Genomic DNA, 19,641 nt, shown 5'->3' on the forward strand with positions numbered 1-19,641 from the left:
AACTTGGCTTCCTCTTCCTCAAAATAGTTCCACAAGATAATTTGTTCTACGTTCAAATAAGAAAGAGATTAATGCCACTCATTGTTATCTATGGATAAATGAACTCAGACCTTCAAAGGTTGTTACCTTTAATTGCAACATTTAATTTGCAAACGTTTCATTGACCATTTGCTATGCTTGCAGAGTGAAGGTGCTTAAGGGTCAGATGATGGTCAATGTTGATTTGCACCATGCTATTGGTACTTTCAAATTGAACATTGACATCTCAATGATGCTAAAGTTAACAGCAATGACTTAAAAAGAGACCATGCTGACCAAAGGTGACTCGTTATTCATGTAACTTCCAAAAACCTTATAGATGCTTATAAAATCATGATAAGGTGAATAGCAAAGGTCTTTTCCCGAGGGAAGAGGAGCTCAAAACTAGAGGGCCTATTTTTAAGGTGAGATGAGAAATATTTAAAAGGTACTTGAGGGGCAAATTTTTCACACAGACGTTGGTTCGTGTGTGCAATGAACTGCCAGAGGAAATGGTAGATGCAGGTACAGTTACAACATCTAAAAGACATTTGAACAGTTTGGGTAAAATTCGAGAAGGATATGGGCCAAAGGCCTGAAAATAGGACTAGTTTAGTTTGGAAAACTTGGCTGGCATGGACAAATTAGACCAAAGGTTTCCATGCTGTATGACATTATGATTCTAAAGGTCTTTTCCCTCGGGTGGAGGGGTCCAGAATTAGAGGGCATAGCTTTAAGGTGAGAGGGGAAAGATTTAAAAGGGAACTAAAGGGCAACTTTTTCACACAAAGGGTGGTGCATGTTTGGAGTGAGCTGCCAGGGAAGGTGGTGGAGGCTGGTACAATTACAACATTTAAAAGGCATTGGATGGGTACATGAATAGAAAGGGTTTTGAGGGATATGGGCAAAGTGTTGGCAAATAGTATTAAATTAACTTAATATATCTGGTCGGGTAGACAAGTTGAACTGAAGGGTCTGTTTCTGAGCTGTACATCTCTATGAATGGGAGGCGGAACCCATTATTTCATCATGTTTCAGGTAATTTTAATGATGATTGGAACTGAACGCAATGAAAAGTGGAATGGTTGATGAGGGTCTGGAATGGGAAAGGTGAGAATACAGCAACTAATCCCTTTTGATGTAATGTGTTGGTCACTCAGCCGAAGCAACACTGTCACCAAGTTGGTGCAAAAGCTGAGGCTTAAGCTGGATGAATGTTGGCGACAAGGGGAGCATGGTGGCTCAGTGGTTAGCACTGTTGCCTCACAGTGCCAGGGACCCAGGTTCGATTCCAGCCTTGGGTGACCGTCTATGTGCAGTTTGCATATTTTCCCTATGTCTGTGTGGGTTTTCTCTGGGTGCTCTGGCTTCCTCCCCCTAGTCCTAGGATGTACAGATTAGGTGGATTGAGTGGAATGCTCTTTGGAGGGTTGGTATGGGAGAATGGCCTGCTTCCACACTATATTCTATGATACAGGGCTCTCATTATGCAGCATGTCTCATTGTAAGAAGGGGTGTGCTCAGCCCTCATCACAGGATATGCTACCCTTGATGGTTATAGAGTCGTACAGCATGGAAATGGACCTTTCGGTCCAACCAGAATCCCAAACTAAACTAGTCCCACCTGCCTTTTGAGACATAAGAACACCTCTTGGTCCGAATGTAGGTCATTTCCACCAAGTGTCGTGTTCCCTGCAGCTGGTGGGATGTTGGTCATTGTGCCTGCCTTCCTTAGAAGGTGAAGGTGGATGCAGGGGGTCCAGGGTCACAGCAAGCCCAGGAGCAGCAGAGGAAGAGGAGCAACCAGCTCAGGGAAGTCACTGCAGCAGAGCCCCTCAGGATTCACGGAGGCCCAAATTCTTATGTCCCCATCACTATTTTCTGGGGATGAGTGAGACACAGTGCTGCCAGGCTTCATATGTACCAGGACACTGTGACAGAACTGTGCCAGATGCTAAAGTTAGACCTGAGGGCTGCAGGAGTGGGAGGCCATCCTCTCTCAGGGGAAACAGCCACTTTGAATTGCTCTGTTCCTGCCTCTGTCCGGGCATCTCTCAATTGCATTCCCACAAACGTATCAGGATAGTGCCCAAGTTCCTCTATGCTGGTTCACTTTGTGGTCAGATCAGACCTGCAGCCTGAGTAGTGGGATTCAGGAACATAGCAGATTTCCCTGGGTGCAGGGGGCCATCAACTGCGCACACTGAGAGGGCCACATCACCATATTGAGGAATTCATCAGTAGGAATGGGTTCCAGTCCATTATTACTATTCAGGTAGTGTGTGATCTAAGGGTGTGTGCCTGCTATCCTGGCAGCTGCCATACCTCCTCCATCCTGGAGCACTCTTGTGTATATGGTGCATTTGAGGGTCCAGGAGCCTTCCAGGGCTGGTCACTGGGGTCACTGCGATCATGGCTCACGACAGCATTGGGTAACCCCATGACTGATACAGAGCGCAGATACAATGCTGCCCACTCCTCAACCAGGGCAGTGATGGAACATTCAATGGGGTTGTTGAAGATACAGTTCAGCTACTTCGACCGGTCTAGGGGTGAGAACCCTCCAGTATAGTCTGAACAGAGTGTGCTGCACGATGCTGGTGGTGCTGTGCACTACACAATCTGAGTGGGCAATGAGGGGATGTGTTGGATGCTGAAGAAGTGAGAGAATGGATGCAGTCTTTCAAGGGGGAGGGGGATGAAGACAAAGGGGAGGAGGAAGCTGTCCTTGTGCATGAAAAAGCTCTGTTGTGTTGGGTGCTAGAAGCCAAACCAGGTTCCAATCAATGAGAACTTGGTGCAGCAGACCACCATGAACATACAACAGTCATTGGTCATGCTGCCAGTATTTGATTTGTATTGTCGAGGATGAGCCATAGTCTCAATTAGTTCTCTTTGTGTTCCCGTTTGGTGGCTGTTAACTAAAAGCTCATGTTTTGGAGCTGTCTGATTGCTTGCCCAAATGTGACATTCCCCTCTTGGACAATGACAAGAGTAGGCTCTGGGGACAGGGTAGCAGTGACCTGGAGAGTCAGATGTGACGCAGCTACAGACAGGTAAACTGTGTGGTGTGGTGTGGTGGTTAAATAGCAGCTAGGAAGTGTGAATGGGGTTGTATGTGTTGTGAGTGGAGTGTCTTTCAGACTGCTGTATCATGTCGTTGCTGATGAAGAGCAACACCAGATTGCCTAGGGTAGTCTTGGTGACGGGGGCCTTTCAAAAGTGGCATGAGTGCAAGGATGTCAATCCTCTGGCAGATATCTGCTGAGTGGTGAGATGTTCTGGGAATGTCTCATGGTAAGATGGGGCTGGAATTGGATGTGGCTGATGCCATAGGGGCAGGGTAGATAGTTAATAATATGGATTTGGTAAGATCTGGTGAGAAAACTTCCTGGACCTCATGGTAAAAACCTTTCCAAAAAAAAATCAATGCAAATCACACCAAGCCAAAAATTGTTCCATTCTGTCGTAGGGTGAGGGCTCCAATCCCACCATGATAGGTAATTGAATTTTAGATCAACTAATAAATCTGGGAGAATAAAGAGAGCCTCAGTAGTTATTGATTGTTGTAAAAACCCATAGAAAGTGAGGACTGCAGATGCTGGAGATCAGAGTGGAACAATGTGATGCTGGAAAAGCACAGCTGGTCAGGCAACATCTGAGGAGTAGGAGAGTCGATGTTTCGAGCATAAGCTCTTCATCAGGAATGCTTATGCTCAAAACATCAACTCTCCTGCTCCTTGGATGCTGCCTGACTGGCTGTGCTTTTCCAGTGCCACATTTTTCGACTGTTGTAAAAACCCATCTACTTCACTACAATCCTGTCGGGAAGGAAATCTGCCATCCTTATCTGGTCTGGGCTGCATGTGACTCTAGACCCACAACAATGTGAATGGTTCTTAACTGCTCTTTGAAATGGATGAGCAAGCCTTTCAGTTCAAAGACAATTAGGGACGGGCAACAAAGGCTGGCCTTGCCAGCGACACATATATTCAATCGAAGAATAATTATAAAACCACTCTTTCCTTCTTTTCCTGGAACTGATTTGACCACGAAATTGCCTATGTTAACTGATCCTCTATCTCAGCCTTTCCCACGTGCCTTTACCAACCCCTTTGTGGTCATTTTGACACTCTGTTGTGGCACCCATCACCAGAGGATCCCAAATGCCTAGCTTCCTTCGCTGCGACTTTCTGAAACTCTGTGGGCAATATTATTTTGAGCTGAATGGGGTGGAAGTTCAATTCACGGCAGATGTCCTTAGTTGCTCTGCTGGGGCCAAACTCGGACCATTCAAAAACTAACACTTGGCGCACGGTTAATTCACAATTTATCAACGTATAAATCGTGGGAATTTGAAAGCTGGGGAATTTCATTTTCAACCAGAAATATAACTGGGGAATTTCGAAAGGCATGAACTTTTGTTTGGGAAAGTAATTCAGGAAACTTGATTTCTGGGACTCTGATCAATGAAATAATAAACAAAATTGAGATGAGTCACCACATTATTTCTGGCATGTTGGAACGTACTCAAGCTTGCGTTTAGCAATTCAATTGAAATGGAAACAGGTTCACTAAACATACATTGGTGGCATAGGTCAACAGCAGCAAATCAAGCAGTTGATTCTTTGTAATTCTATCATTTTTCTTATTTTTTTCAGCAGGATGTGGGCTTCACTGGCAACGCCAGCATTTGTTACCAGTGTGAGATATTGTGTTATAGGTTATCTTATATTAACTCACTCATCAGCTCGCTATTTGTTACTGCATTTTTACACCTTATCACCCCTTGCTACAAGCAGCATTTACCTCTGAATAAGTGTAGTGTACTGAACATCAAGTCTCCATGAAACATTATAATACTAATCAGCCCTTACCAACCATCTCCTGGACCTGAATAGATTCCCTAATTAGCATGTACCTGTTAAATGCCTTTTAACTCGGCCATTATCCCTTTAAGAAACTAACTGACAAAACAGCGCTGCCATGAAATTGCAGGATGAATAAAACTCACATTGGCAAATAGTAAACAAATCACACAACCCAGCTGCGGGAATCAGTTTAATATCCTTTCTTCTTTTACTAAGTATAGGTACAATTTTTAACTTATTTAGAGCATAGAGACCAAGTATTTTTACTACCATTTACTAACTTAAAAGCCAAAAGGACTAACACCTCTTAATTATGCAAGCAGACCGGATAGACACTCTTAATCCCATCAGAAGTAGCAGCCAGCATTCAGCACATATTTTAACCCATTTCCTGTCTCCCAGGACAGAAACCTTTCAAACCTTTGTGTATTATAAATAAAACAATGTAACACCATAGTAATGGAATTTTACTATATGTCAGAACTGTGTATAAAGGGGCTGTTGTAAGAACTGTGTTTCAGGATTCAAATGCTGTCTCAAACTTATGCTGTGATTGCTGAATAAAGGAGACTATTTTCACCACTCACAAATTTTGGTCATTATTTGAACACAATCCCACACCAATCTCTAACTACCTTCAAAACGGAGTTGGATACAGGAGGGCAGTAGGCACATGTAGGCCAGACCAGGTAAGTATGGCAGATTTCCTTCCCAAAATGGCACTAAGTGAACCAGCTGATATTTCATTTTAAAAAAAGTTGAAAAAGCCAAGGCTTTGCGACCTCTTTCAATTTTTGAAGAAGAGTTATATTGGTCTCGAAACATTAACTCGCTTTCTCTCGCCACAGTTGCTGCCAGACCTGCTGAGTTTCTCCAGCTCCTTTTCTGTTTGTTTCAGATTTCTGACATCTGCAGTATTTTCCTTTGACTGAACAAGAGAAATAGCCAGACTTGAAACCTTAACTCTGTTTTGCTCTCTCCACAGATGCTGCTAGATGCATTGAGTTTCTCCAGCACTTTCTGTTATTATTACAGCTGATAGTTTCAAATGATCTTCTATTCCAGATTTTATTATTTGAATTTAAATTCCACCTTCCATGCCCTGAACAATGTCTTAAGCCTCTGGATGGCTTGTTCAGTAAGTTTACCATTACATGTATCTCTATAGTATTGCAGTACAAAGGGATCTGGGTGTCCTTGTACATGACTGATAAAAATTATGCATGCAGCCATGGTTAATTATAAGAAGGCCAAATTGTCCCTTATTGTTGAAAATTAGGATCCCTTTAAAATTGAATTTTCTAATATTTCGTTTGCAACTAGACCTCATGAGATAGCTGCTACTGTAGTAAGTAGCTTTCCTCAAACATAAATTTCTCATAAATAAAGACAAAAGGAAGGTAGAAGAAAGGTTGAAAGAATCACGAAGGTCACTATATTCCATTGAATTGATGTCAAGTACTGTTCTGCCATCATAGGTACCTGTCATCAGTTTGGGAAAATAAGAAATGTTGTTCTTAGAGAAAATGATGACTATCTTTCAATGAAGGTGGGCAAGCAGAGAATGGTCACTCTGACATCATAAGTACCTGTCCCGTGTCCATTGCCTAGAGGATTAGAATGAGTGAATGTAAACTACCAAGCACTGGAATAGTGGCAAATCAACAAGAGTTCAGTATTAGGGGCCAGTCTTTGATCTCTTTCAGATGGACGATGGACCAGTAGAGGTTGAGAGAAGAGCCCTTGAAGATTTCCCCAACACTTTTTTAGACAATGCAACCTTCACAACTTTAATTTAGAGGTCGACACATTCCTGATGAAGGGCTTGTGCCCGAAACATCGACTCTCCTGCTCCTCGGAAGCTGCCTGACCTGCTGTGCTTTTCCAGCACCACACCCTTGACTCTGACTCTTCAGAATTTGCAGTCCTCACTTTCTCCTTGACACATTCTGTGCCAACTGGCTGTCCCAGGGCATTGGTGAACCATTCTCAGTTGTCACAGGTTGTATACCTTTCTTTACCTAATTAACGTATCATATCCAAACCGCTGCTTCTTAACAAACTTAAAAAAAGATCTTAAAATGTCCAAAAAATGTTTGACTGCCTATATTAGGGTAACTGTGGTAACAATCCCCCAAAATCTAACATCATTGCAAGAGGAATGGACAAAAGTAAACCAAGTGTAAACAGTGTCGGGGTGACCACACCTGTTACGGTCTATTTGTCTCCTTATTTAGAGTCATAGAGAGGTGCAGCACGGAAACAGACCCTTCAGTCCAACTCATCCATGCCAATCAGATATCCCAACCCAATCTAGTCCCACCTGCCAGCACCCGGCCCATATCCCTCTAAACCCTTCCAATTCATATACCTATCTAGATGCCTTTTAAATGTTGCAATCATGCTTGCCTCCACCACTTCCTCTGGCAGCTCATTCCATACACGTACCACCCTCTGTGTGAAAAAGTTGCCCCCTTAGGTCCCTTTTATATCTTTTCCCTCTCACCCGAAACCTATGCCCTCTAGTTCTGGACTCTCCCACCCCAGGGAAAAGACTTTGTCTATTTATCCTATCCATGCCCCTTATAATTTTATAAACCTGTATAAGGTCACTCTTCAGCCTCCGACGCTCCAGGGAAAACAGCCCCAGCCTATTCAACATCTCCCTATATGTCAAATCCTCCAACCTTGACAACATCCTTGTAAATCTTTTCTGAACCCTTTGAAGTTTCACAACATCCTTCCGATAGGAAGGAGACCAGAATTGCATGCAATATTCCAAAAATGGTCTAACCAATGTCCTGTACAGCTGAAACATGACCTCCCAACTCCTGTACTCAATACTCTGACCAATAAAGGAAAGCATACCAAATGCCTTCTTCACTATCCTTACTACCTGTGACTCTACTTTCAAGGAGCTATGAATCTGCACTCCAAGGTCTCTTTGTTCAGCAACACTCCCTAGGACCTTATCATGAAGTGTATATGTCCTGCTAAGATTTGCTTTCCCAAAATGCAGCACTTTGCATTTATCTGAATTAAACTCCATCTGCCACTTCTCAGCCCATTGGCCCATCTGATCAAGATCCTATTGTAATTTGAGGTAACCCTCTTCGCTGTCCACTACACCTCCAATTTTAGTGTCATCTGCAAATTTACCAACTGTACCTCTTATGCTCACATCCAAATTATTTATGGAAATGATGAAAAGTAGTGGACCCAGCACCGATCCTTGTGGCACTCCACTGGTCACAGGCCTCCATTCTGTAAAAAAAACTCCACCACCACCCTCTGTCTTCTACCTTTGAGCCAGTTCTGTATCCAAATGGCCAGTTTTATAGAACATAGAAGAATACAGCGCAGTACAGGCCCTTGGGCCCTCGATGTTGCGCCGATCCAAGCCCACCTAAACTACACTAACCCACTATCCTCCATATACCTATCCAATGCCCTCTTAAATGCCCATAAAGAGGGAGAGTCCACCACTGTTACTGGCAGGGCATTCCATGAACTAACGACTCGCTGAGTGAAGAACCTACCCCTAACATCAGTCCTATATCTACCCCCCCTTAATTTAAAGCTATGCCCCCTTGTAATACCCGACTCCATACGCGGGAAAAGGTTCATACTGTCGACCCTATCTAACCCCCTAATCATCTTGTACACCTCAATCAAGTCACCCCTAAACCTTCTTTTCTCTAGTGAAAACAGCCCCAAGTGCCTCAGACTTTCCTCATACGGTTTTCCTTCCATACCAGGCAACATCCTGGTAAACCTCCTCTGCACCCGTTCCAATGCCTCCACATCCTTCCTATAGTATGGCGACCAAAACTGCACACAATATTCCAGATGCGGCCGTACCAGAGTCTTATACAACTGCATCATGACCTCAGGACTCCGGAACTCAATTCCTCTACCAATAAAAGCCAGTACGCCATATGCCTTCCTCACCGCACTATTTACCTGGGTGGCAACTTTCAGAGATCTGTGTACATGGACACCAAGATCCCTCTGCTCATCCACACTACCAAGTATCCGACCATTAGCCCAGTACCCCATCTTTTTGTTATTCTTCCCAAAGTGAATCACCTCGCACTTAGCTACATTGAATTCCATCTGCCACCTTTCTGCCCAGCTCTGCAGCTTCTCTATATCCTGCTGTAACCTGCCACATGCTTCCTCACTGTCAACAACTCCTCCGACTTTCGTATCATCCGCAAACTTGCTCACCCAACCTTCTAACCCCTCTTCCAGGTCATTTATAAAAATGACAAACAGCAATGGTCCCAAAACAGATCCTTGCGGAACACCGCTAGTGACGGCACTCCATGAAGAAACTTTGCCATCAACTACTACCCTCTGTCTTCTTCCATCCAGCCAATTCCTAATCCAAACCTCTAACTCACCCTCAATGCCATATCTCCGTATTTTCTGCAGTAGCCTACCATGGGGAACCTTATCAAACGCCTTACTAAAATCCATATATACCACATCTACCGCTTTCCCCTCATCAACCTCCTTCGTCACCTTTTCAAAGAATTCAATAAGGTTTGTGAGGCACGACTTGCCCTTCACAAAACCATGCTGACTATCCTTGATCACATTATTCCTATCGAGATGTGCATAAATCCTATCCCTTACAATTCTCTCTAAGACTTTGCCCACAACAGAAGTGAGACTCACCGGCCTATAGTTACTAGGGCTATCCCTACTCCCCTTTTTGAACAAGGGAACCACATTTGCTATCCTCCAGTCTTCTGGGACTACTCCTGTAGACAAAGAGGACATAAAAATCAAGGCCAATGGCTCTGCAATCTCCTCCCTTGCTTCCCAGAGAATCCTAGGATAAATGCCATCAGACCCAGGGGACTTATCTATTTTCACCTTTTCCAGGATTTCCAACACCTCTTCTCTACATACCTCAAAGCCATCCATTCTACTTATTTGTGCCTCAGTATTCTCATCGACAACAATGCCCTGTTCCTGAGTAAATACTGAAGAAAAGTATTCATTCAGTGTCTCCCCAATCTCTTCCGCCTCCACACGCAACTTCCCCCTACTATCCTTGACTGGACCTATTCCTACCCTAGTCATTCTTTTATTCCTAACATACCTATAGAAAGCCTTAGGGTTTTCCCTAATCCTATCTACTAAGGACCTTTCATGTCCCCTCCTTGCTGCTTTTAGCTCTCCCTTCAGGTCCTTCCTGGCTACCCTATAATTCTCAATCGCCCCAATTGAACCTTCACGTCTCATCTTGAGATAGGCCGCCCTCTTCCATTTAACAAGGGATTCCAATTCCTTATTAAACCACGGCTCCCTCGCACGACCCTTTCCTTCCTGCCTGACAGGTACATAATTATCAAGGACACTCAATAGTTGCCCCTTGAACAAGTTCCACATATCAGTTACACTCTTGCCTTGGAGTCTACTTTTCCAAGCCACACATCCTAAGTCATGCCTCACCGCATCATAATTTCCCTTACCCCAGCTATAATTCTTGCCCTGTAGTACACACTTATCCCTCTCCATCACGAGTGTAAAAATCACCGAATTATGGTCACTATCCCCAAAGTGCTCACCTACCTCTAATTCTAACACCTGGCCTGGTTCGTTACCCAGAACCAAATCCAGTATGGCCTCACCTCTTGTTGGCCTGTCTACATATTGTGTCAGGAAACTCTCCTGCACACATTGAACAAACACTGACCCATCTAACGAACTTGAGCTATAGCTTTCCCTCTGAAGAAGAAAACTGAACTCAGTGAGGGTGATTGCTCAGTTTAAAAGGTCATGAATCATCTTGGTGTAGTAAGACATTTTATTAGAATCAATGGTTTCAGCAAAGAGGACCATTCAGCCCATCCTGTCCATGACATTTCTCTGTAAGTGTAACTCAGCCAGTCCCATTCCGTGGTCCTTTTTCCTATGCTGCAGTTTTCTTTCTCTTCCCACATACGTCTAATTCTCTTTGAAAGCTAATTTTCATACAATTTCCTCTGTATTCTCAGGTAGCATATTCCAGACTTTCGCCACTCACTGTGTGAAAACTGCTTTCCTCACGTTTCCACTGCTTCTGCTGCCAATCAATTCCGAGTCCTCTGGTTTTGTAATGCTTCAGTCAATAGAGTATGTTTTCCTGCTCCTCGGATGCTGCCTGACCTGCTGCGCTTTTCCAGCACCACTTTAATCTAGAATATGTTTTCTCCCTACCTACAATGTCCAGAACCCTCATGAACCAAAATGTAACACACATTTTATAATCTGCTGTTAGCTCAATGGCTCCCAGATGGATTGAACGGCCACAGACTGGTTGTGCCTACAGTGTGTAGCAATCAGGAACAGAGGTGTTACAATTTGCATCTAAGGCTCCTGGGCTTAAGAAAAGCGGAACCAAATCAAGCAGGTTATTTAGTAACACTCAATAGAATATCTGTGTGGGCGCCTACTTGAGTGAAGACAGGATTGGGCTTGGTTCTAAGCCTTCATGGTTGAATATCTTGTCAACACTGCTTTATCTGATTAATGTCTGTGTACGTGAGGCACCAGGATACTGCTGTCACATATGGAACTGAAATCCACCCCCAACCCAGGGGTCACTTCCTTTGAGCAGGGGAGTGAAGGAACTAGGGGGAATTTTGTTTTTTTGGCAAGAAAATGAACAGAATTTTTCTTGGCTAGTTAATAGTGGCAGTTACCAGAAGTCAGCGAAACTGGAATCGGGAATTGGCACTGCTATTGAGGTTTAACAGAACTGGGTATGTACTTTTGCTATGTAAACACTAGTCAGTGTTGTGAGGGTCGCAAATCTATGCTACATCTGTAAAATACATCATATTTTGCTCTTCAATTCTTTCTCAAAAGGGTTGATTTGTCCTGAGCTAGCCACCTCCTCACTCTTGCACTCCAATCCCTTTGTAATGCAGGCTGCTATCCTTATGTCTTGCTTAATTGCTTTATTTATCTACATGTTAATTTTCTGAGCTTCATGTACAAGCTTCATGTACCTAATCCTTCTGAAGAGCATCCTCTCACAAAAAATATTCTGCTTTTCTATCTTTTTCTCCTGCCAAAGACAATATCTTCACGTTGCGCCTCATTATCTTCCACCTCTCATATTCGTTCTCATTCACTTCCCTTCCCTTCCCTTTCCACTCTCTTTGCAATTTGCTCTTATATCCCAAGCTTGCTCTTTGGAAGAAGACCTCAGATTTTCTCTACCCTTGAGTGAAGATACAGCTCCCATTTTCCTTTCACAAATGTGCTCAGCTCTAATGTTAAGATTGTATATCATCCTAGTAGCCCCCAACATGGCCTGGAATCTCCTGCCACTTGGCTTCTCCATTTTTTTAGATTAGATTAGATTCTTTTAGATTAGGTTCCTTCCAGTGTGGAAACAGGCCCTTTGGCCCAACAAGTCCACACCGACCCTCCGAAAAGTAACCCACCCAGACCCATTTCCCTCTGACTAATGCACCTAACACTATGGGAAATTTAGCATGGCCAATCCACCCTAACCTGCACATCTTTGGACTGTGGGAGGAAACCGGAGCACCCGGAGGAAACCCACGCAGACACGGGGAGAATGTGCAAACTCCACCCAGACAGTCGCCCAAGGCTGGAATTGAACCCAGGACCCTGGTGCTGTAAGGCAGCAGTGCTAACCACTGAGCCACCGTGTCGCCCCAACCTTTAGCCTCACCTTTTATCTGTACTGCTGTTTTGCAAATGCTTTATCAACTGAACCATCATAATTCAATGAAGAGTGCAGAAGGGAATGCACTGTGTAGCACTAGGGTGAGGTGTCAGGTTGGTAAAGTTACAACACAGGAAACTTGCTTTCCAAACCACATGTGATGAATAGAACTAAGCAGTTCCATAGTCAATGGATCAGATCTCTGCAGTCCTGCCTTGTGCAGAACTGGGTGAATTGGGTGGACAATTAAACGACACGAGGAGGTTCCATAAATATCCCTATTCTCAATGATGGGGGAGAACAGCACTAGACAAGGTTCAAGCATCTTTAGCACGAAGTGCAAAGTGGATGATCCAGTTCAGTCTCTTTCTATGGTCCTCAGCTTCATAGATTCCAGCCTTCAATCAACTTGAGTCACATTTTGTGAAATGAAGAAAGGTGCTGGATACTGCAAAGGCTATGAATCCTGGAAACATTCCAGAGAGTGTGGAAATTTGCTCATGCATGTCTTGGACACAAAAGCTAGAACAAAACCAACCCAGCCAATTACTGCTCCTGACAATTTACTCTTGGTCATCAGTAAAGTAATGGAAAATATAATTGACTGCATTAACAAGCAGATTTTACTCAATAGTAATCTGTTCACTGATTGTCAGTTTGAGTCCTTTTTTAAAATAGAACTCCCACAGTGTGGAAACAGGCCATTCAGCCCATCAAGTCCACACCAACTCTTTGAAGAGTATCCCGCCCAGACCCATCCCCTGACTCTACCCCTGTGACCCTGCATTTTTCATAGGTAATACACCTAACCTACACATCCCTGAACACCACGGCTAACTTAGCATGTCCACTCCACCTAACTTGCACACCTTTGAACTGTGAGAAGAAACTGGAGCACCCGGCAGAAACACGCACAGACACGGAGGAGAACAGTTGTGTGAGACTGGAATTGAACCCAGGTCCATGGTACTGTGAGGCAGCAGTGCTAACAGTTGAGTCACCATGCCGCACAAGGATTCCACAAGGCCCATTCAGCTCCGAACCTCACTACATGGGCTAATAATGGATGAAAGAGCTGAACTCAAGAGAGAAATGAAGGTGATTGCTCTTGCCATCAAAGGCAGCATATGACCAAGTATTATAAAAGTGTATAATATATTTAATCGTTTGAGAGTTTGGACTAGGCCTTGTGGTCTTGTCATTAAAGTATTAATCTCAAGGCCTTGGTAATGATCTGCGGACCTGGGTTAGAATCCAAATATGGCAGATGGTGGAATTTGGATTCAATGAAAACTCTGGAATTAAAAAGTCTAACAATGACCATAAAGCCATTGTCAATTGTCAGGAAAAATGAAACTGTCATCCTTACCTGTGTGGCCTACATGTATTCCCAGACCCATAGCAATGTGGTTGGCCCTTAATTAAGGGTGGACAATAAATGCTAGCCAGTGATGGCCACATCCCATGAATGAGAGAGCAGACAGTTTAACATTTACTCCAAAAGACCCTTAACGCAGAGACCCATGTAATGTTCTGGGGATCTGGGTTTGAATCCTGCCACGGCAAATGGTGGAATTGAATTCAATAAATATCTGGAATCAAGAGCCTGTGATGGCCAGGAATCCATTGCTGATTGTTGGAAAAACCTATCTGGTTCACTAATGTCCTGAGAGTCATAGAGATGTACAGAATGGAAACAAACCCTTTTGTCCAACCCGTCCATGCCGACCAGATATCCCAACCAAATCTAGTCCCATCTACCAGCACCTGGCCCATATCCCTCCAAACCCTTCCTATTCATATACCCATCCAAAGGCCTTTTAAATCTTGCAATTGTACCAGCCTCCAGCACTTCCTCTGGCAGCTCATTCCATACACGTACCACCCTCTGTCTGAAAAAGTTGTCCCTTAGGTCCCTTTTATATCTTTCCCCTCTCACCTTAAACCTATGCCCTCTAGTTCTGCCTTCCTTACCTGTTCTGGCCTACATGTGACTTCAGACGCACAAAATGTGGTTGACTCTTAACTGCCCTCTGGGCAATTAGGAATGGGCAATAAATGCTGGTTATCCAGTGATGCCCTTATCCTGTGAATAAGTAAAAGAAATTAACCAAACTGATTCCTGGGATGGTAGGGCAGATGTATGAAGACAGTCTGGATTGGTCTGGAGTTAGAAGAATGAGGGTGTGAACAATCTTATAGAAAACTATAAAATTCTATTAGGATTCAACAGGGTAAATGTAGGAAGGATATTCCTGAATACCAGGCAGTCCAGAACCAGGGGTCGCATACTAAGGATATGGGGTAGGCCATTTACAACTGAGATGAGGACAAATGTCTTCACCCAGAGAGTGGGGCACCTGTGAAATTTGATATCACAGAAAACAGTTGAGGCCAAACATTGAATGTTTTCAGGAAGGTACCAAATATATGTCTAGGGTGTGGGGAGAAAGTGGGAACAGAATACTGAGTTGAATGACGAACCATGATCATATTGAATGGTGGAGCAGGCTCAAAGGGCTGAACGGCCTACTTCTGTTTCTATGTTTCTATATAGAGTGCTTTTAGTGGAATGGAATATCCCAAGGCACTTTACAAGAAACCTTTAAGACAAAATATGACAATGAGCCCATAAAGAGATATTATGGCCAAAAGCTTGGTTAAGGATGAAAACGAGGTTGAGAAATGAAGAGCTGTAGGGAGGGAATTCTAGAGCTTGCATGCAACTAAGGCAACTAAAGACATGGCCAATCAATGGTGAAGCAATTAAGGTTGGGAATGTGCCAGAATTAGAGTAAGTGCAGATATCTCAGAAAGGTTATAGGGTTGGAGGAAATTACAGGGATAAGGATGATTGATGCCTTGGAGGGGTTTGAAAACAAGGATGAGAATTTAAATGACTGGAAGCCAATGTAGGACACGGAGCATAGGGTTAGTAGAGGAATAGGAATTGCTGAAGACAGAGGCAGCAGTGTTTTAGACAAACTCGATTTTACAGAGGATAGATTGTGGCAGACTAGCCAGGAGCATGTTAGACTAGCAGTGACCCTGACATCATAACTGAAAGCCAGTGAGATTATATTAGATTATCTACAGTGTGGAAACAGGCCCTTCGGCCCAACAAACCCACACCGACCCTCCAAAGGGTAACCCACCCCGACCCATTTCCCTCTGACTAATGAACCTAACACTATGGGCAATTTAGCATGGCTAATTCACCTAACCTGCACATCTTTGGACTGCAGGAGGAAACTAGAGCACCTGGAGGAAACCCACGCAGACACAGGGAGAACATGCAAACTCCACACAGTCACCCAAGGCTGGAATCGAACCTGGGACCGTGGTGCTGTGAGGCAGCTGTGCTAACCACTGAGCCACTGTGCCACCCAGTGGGCAAGCTATTCAGTCTGCAGATGAATTTGGCTGTACTACAACTGAAACTCTTTAATTTTTCTACTGAAGCAGTGAAACCTAAATTATTTTTTAAGGAGATATTAGAATAATTTCTTATTTGTATGTTTTGTATAGCACCTTGGTGAGACCGCATCTGGTGCATGGTGTACAGTTTACAGTTTTAATCTCTTTATCCAAGGCAGCATATACTTACCAGAGAAGCAGTTCACCAGACTGATTCCTGGGATGACTGGCCTGTCCTACAAGGAGAGATTGAGGAAACTGGGCCTGTAATCTGAAAAAAATAAGAGATGATCTGATTGAGTCTGTTTAAGGTAGCAAGATTCCCAGATATTAAAAATATTACGGGATAAGGGGATAATGTGGGGAAATGGCTTTGAGAAGATCAACCATGATCCAGCAGAATGGTGGAGCAGCCATGAGCAGCAGAACAATCTAACTCCTGCGCTTCTCTCCTCTGTTCCCATGTTTACTTGAATGTTGCAACAGGTTGTTATTGTTGGGAAGTATGGATCTTAAGACTTTAGTTCAATTCATCATTAGAAATTCTAAGCTGGACAACACCTTAAAGAAGTTTATAAAATCAAGAGGGTGAATAGCCAAGGTCTTTTCCCCAGTGTAGGGGGCACAGGTCTAAAATAAGAGGGGAAAGATATAAAAGGGACCTCAGGGTCAACCTTTTCACACAGAGGATGGTGTATGTATAGAATGAACTGCCAGAGGAAGTTGTGGAGGTTGGCACAAGTACAACATCCAAAAGGCATCTGGATGGGTTTAGAGGCTTGTGGGCCAAATGCCGGCAAACGGGACTAGATTAATTTAGGGACATGGACAAGTTGGACTGAAGGCTCTGTTTCTGTGCTGTATGACTCTATGACCTTTCTTTATGGAAAACCGTGAAGTGGGCACTGGGGGTTATTGGGGATCTGATGGTCAGTGCGCTATTGGATTAAATTTGTTGCCAAATTTATCAAACTGTACAGTCAGCATTCAGCTTGCTACTATTTCTTTTCAGATTTTTTTTATGTGCTGTATACGGCTCGCAGGTGTACAGAGAACAATGAAGTAGACTGCATCACGAATAAACAGGAACTCCATGGGACTGCCCGACACAGCTTGAGTCAGCGCGTTCTGTTTATTCTAAGGTCTGAGTGGTTTGCTTTTTAAAGTCACAGCTTGCTATCTTTTTCACATGGTTGAGCTGATCTCTCTCTTTCTCTACCACAGTCCTGACTTTCAACACGTCTTGTGCCTCAATATCCTGTTTGTACGATTGCTATTTGGAGGCTTCTGTTCTCATGACACAGCCTAGTGGATTGCAGAAATATCCTGCTAATTCACCAACACTGTAGTCTTTATCCTTCCTTCTCCTCCTTTACCCTTCTCTGTTCCATTCACTCTGACCAAAGTTAACAAAACTGTGCCTCCCAACCTATTTTCCAATGAGTTCCAACTCCAACAGTTGAAAATTTGCTTGACCCTAGATACTGAAGAAAAATCAGCATTAAACCAGCAAACTAATAATTTGTTAAATCATTAAAGTTCAAGAATTCAAGAAACAAGGGCAGGAGTGGATTATTCAGCCCATTGAGCCTGCCTTGCCATTTAATAGCTAATTTTGGGCTTCCATTTCCCATTCACTTCCCAAGTATTTTGATTCCTCCAGAGTTCAAAAAATCTGTTTATCCCAGTCCACAATGTATGCAGAGATGGAGCATCACAAACCTCCAGGGCAGAGAATTCCAAAGATTCTTTGAATTTTGACTGAAGTAATTTCTCCTCATCGCAGTCCTAAATGGTAGATCCCTTAACCTGACACTACATTTCCATTGATTCCCTGATTAATGGAAATGATCTCTCAGCATCCACTCTGCTGAGCCCCTTCAGAATCAAATATTTTCCAACGAGATCACTTCTCAATTTTCCAAACTCCGGATAACAAAGGCCCAATTTACTCGGGCTTTTATCATAGGACAACCCTTTCACTCCATGACCAAGATGGTGACTTTTTACTTTGCATTCTCTTAATGTAAGTACATCCTTCTCGAAATCTGGTGAGCAAAGCTGCACACATTACTCCAGATGCAGACAGAACATTTTTCAGATTTTAGCTTTTTATTGTCACGGAGTACAGGAGGACTGTCAAAAGTGTATAATGTCGCCACATGCCATTTTAGGTACCAAGGTACCTAGGTACACAAAAACTTAGGTACAAGGTAGTAAGAGAAGAAGTTAAACATTACTTTATAGAATAGAAGAAAAATGAAGAAAAAAAGTTAATAGTTTACATTACAGTCTTTTGTAGTTTAAACTAGGAAAATAAAGGAATAAATTAAAAGTTCAATAGCCTTTGATGAGTCCCCCGCTTTCCTTGCTCTGCTGTCTGTTCTTGCCTCTGGTGGCACAGATACCTTCGCTGCTGCTGAAACTGCCACCTCCCCGATCTCCTCATGGGAACATGCCTGGGCGGGATTCACTCACACGCAGAGCCAAGGCACTGCCATGAGCCATCGAGAGACCAACCAAAATACCACTGAGAGACCAGGCTGAGATAGGCCACAAGCTGCCAAGTTGAGTATTCTGAGTCATGAAGTTCTCCTCTACTCCTGGGCTCAATGAGCTGTGAATGGTCGCTTAAGATGCCTTTTGAAGAAGATCAGGGGAGTGCTACCCTCTGGGCCAGTTTTTAATCCTTAACCAACATCACAAAAGCTGGTTGCTGTTTTCAACTTTGCTATATGTAGATTAGCTGCTATATATGCTATTTTAGAACAGTGGTTAGAAGTATCTCAGTGAATGTAAAGTGAAGGCTTTACTGTAATAATAGCAATTGTATGTGTACCTTACACTTAAGAGGGTTAAACTTTTAAGTATTCAACTTGCTGTTTAAGATACAATATTGTGACTCTGTCTGATAGTCTATTGTGGGTCTGCAAGCTGCACTGACAGAAATCAATTGCTATTATGTTTGCTTCATTACTTATAATGTGTTTTACTGTTTTCAATAAATTAGTGAGCAATTGATTATTAGTTCATTCTCATTAAAATAGCAAGAACTACAGAGCATGTGTGTAAGGAACTAATTCCGGATGCTGCCAGCTCACATGGGATGGAGACCTGCTGGAAGAGGGTACTGGCAAAATCAACTTAAGAAGCCAATGTTTAAAAGGAAAAGCTGTTTGTGATTGATAATTGTAAGACATTGCCAAATTTTGCCTCCCGGTATTTGTCATGAAAAAACCTAATTTAGACACTCAGTGATTTTCCAACTGACTCGTCATCTAAGTGGTTCCCATTCTCATTGAGCCCTTAAAAATGGATCAAGGGCATTAGAATTGTATGAAGAACAAAATGAAACAGGCACAATATTTGACTCAACGACAAACTTGTTTATCAAAATAATCCTCCTAATACCCTCCTCCAAAACCTCTAAGCAAGTCCAAATGACAACATCTTAATTGGTTTGTCCCATCCACAACTTAACCTCAGCTCCCCATCCAAATACAAAGTCACCATGATTTATTAGGAAATAAACCTTCATTGAAAAACCCACAGGCAAAACCTCATGTTTCTGTCCAAACCTTATTCAATTCAGACCTAAGTACCTTGGACTTGATTGTTACGCCTTGGGTTACCTGAATA

The 19,641-nt window shown here is 43.2% G+C and overlaps 1 long non-coding RNA gene across 1 annotated transcript in view; it reads right to left on the reverse strand.

Annotated features, from left to right (window-relative positions):
* LOC148141209 (uncharacterized) overlaps positions 1-19,641 on the reverse strand; it is a 239,297-nt gene that overhangs the window by 76,528 nt on the left and 143,128 nt on the right. Inside the window, exon 6 of the long non-coding RNA XR_015752559.1 lies at positions 16,193-16,273. This is a non-coding gene — a long non-coding RNA (uncharacterized LOC148141209). The remainder of the gene's footprint in view (positions 1-16,192; positions 16,274-19,641) is intronic.

Source organism: Chiloscyllium plagiosum, unplaced genomic scaffold (genome assembly GCF_037043375.1).
Source record: "Chiloscyllium plagiosum isolate Xiang-an unplaced genomic scaffold, Cpla_swu_hap1 HiC_scaffold_33, whole genome shotgun sequence".
In the NCBI taxonomy this organism is placed as follows: Eukaryota; Metazoa; Chordata; class Chondrichthyes; order Orectolobiformes; family Hemiscylliidae; genus Chiloscyllium; species Chiloscyllium plagiosum.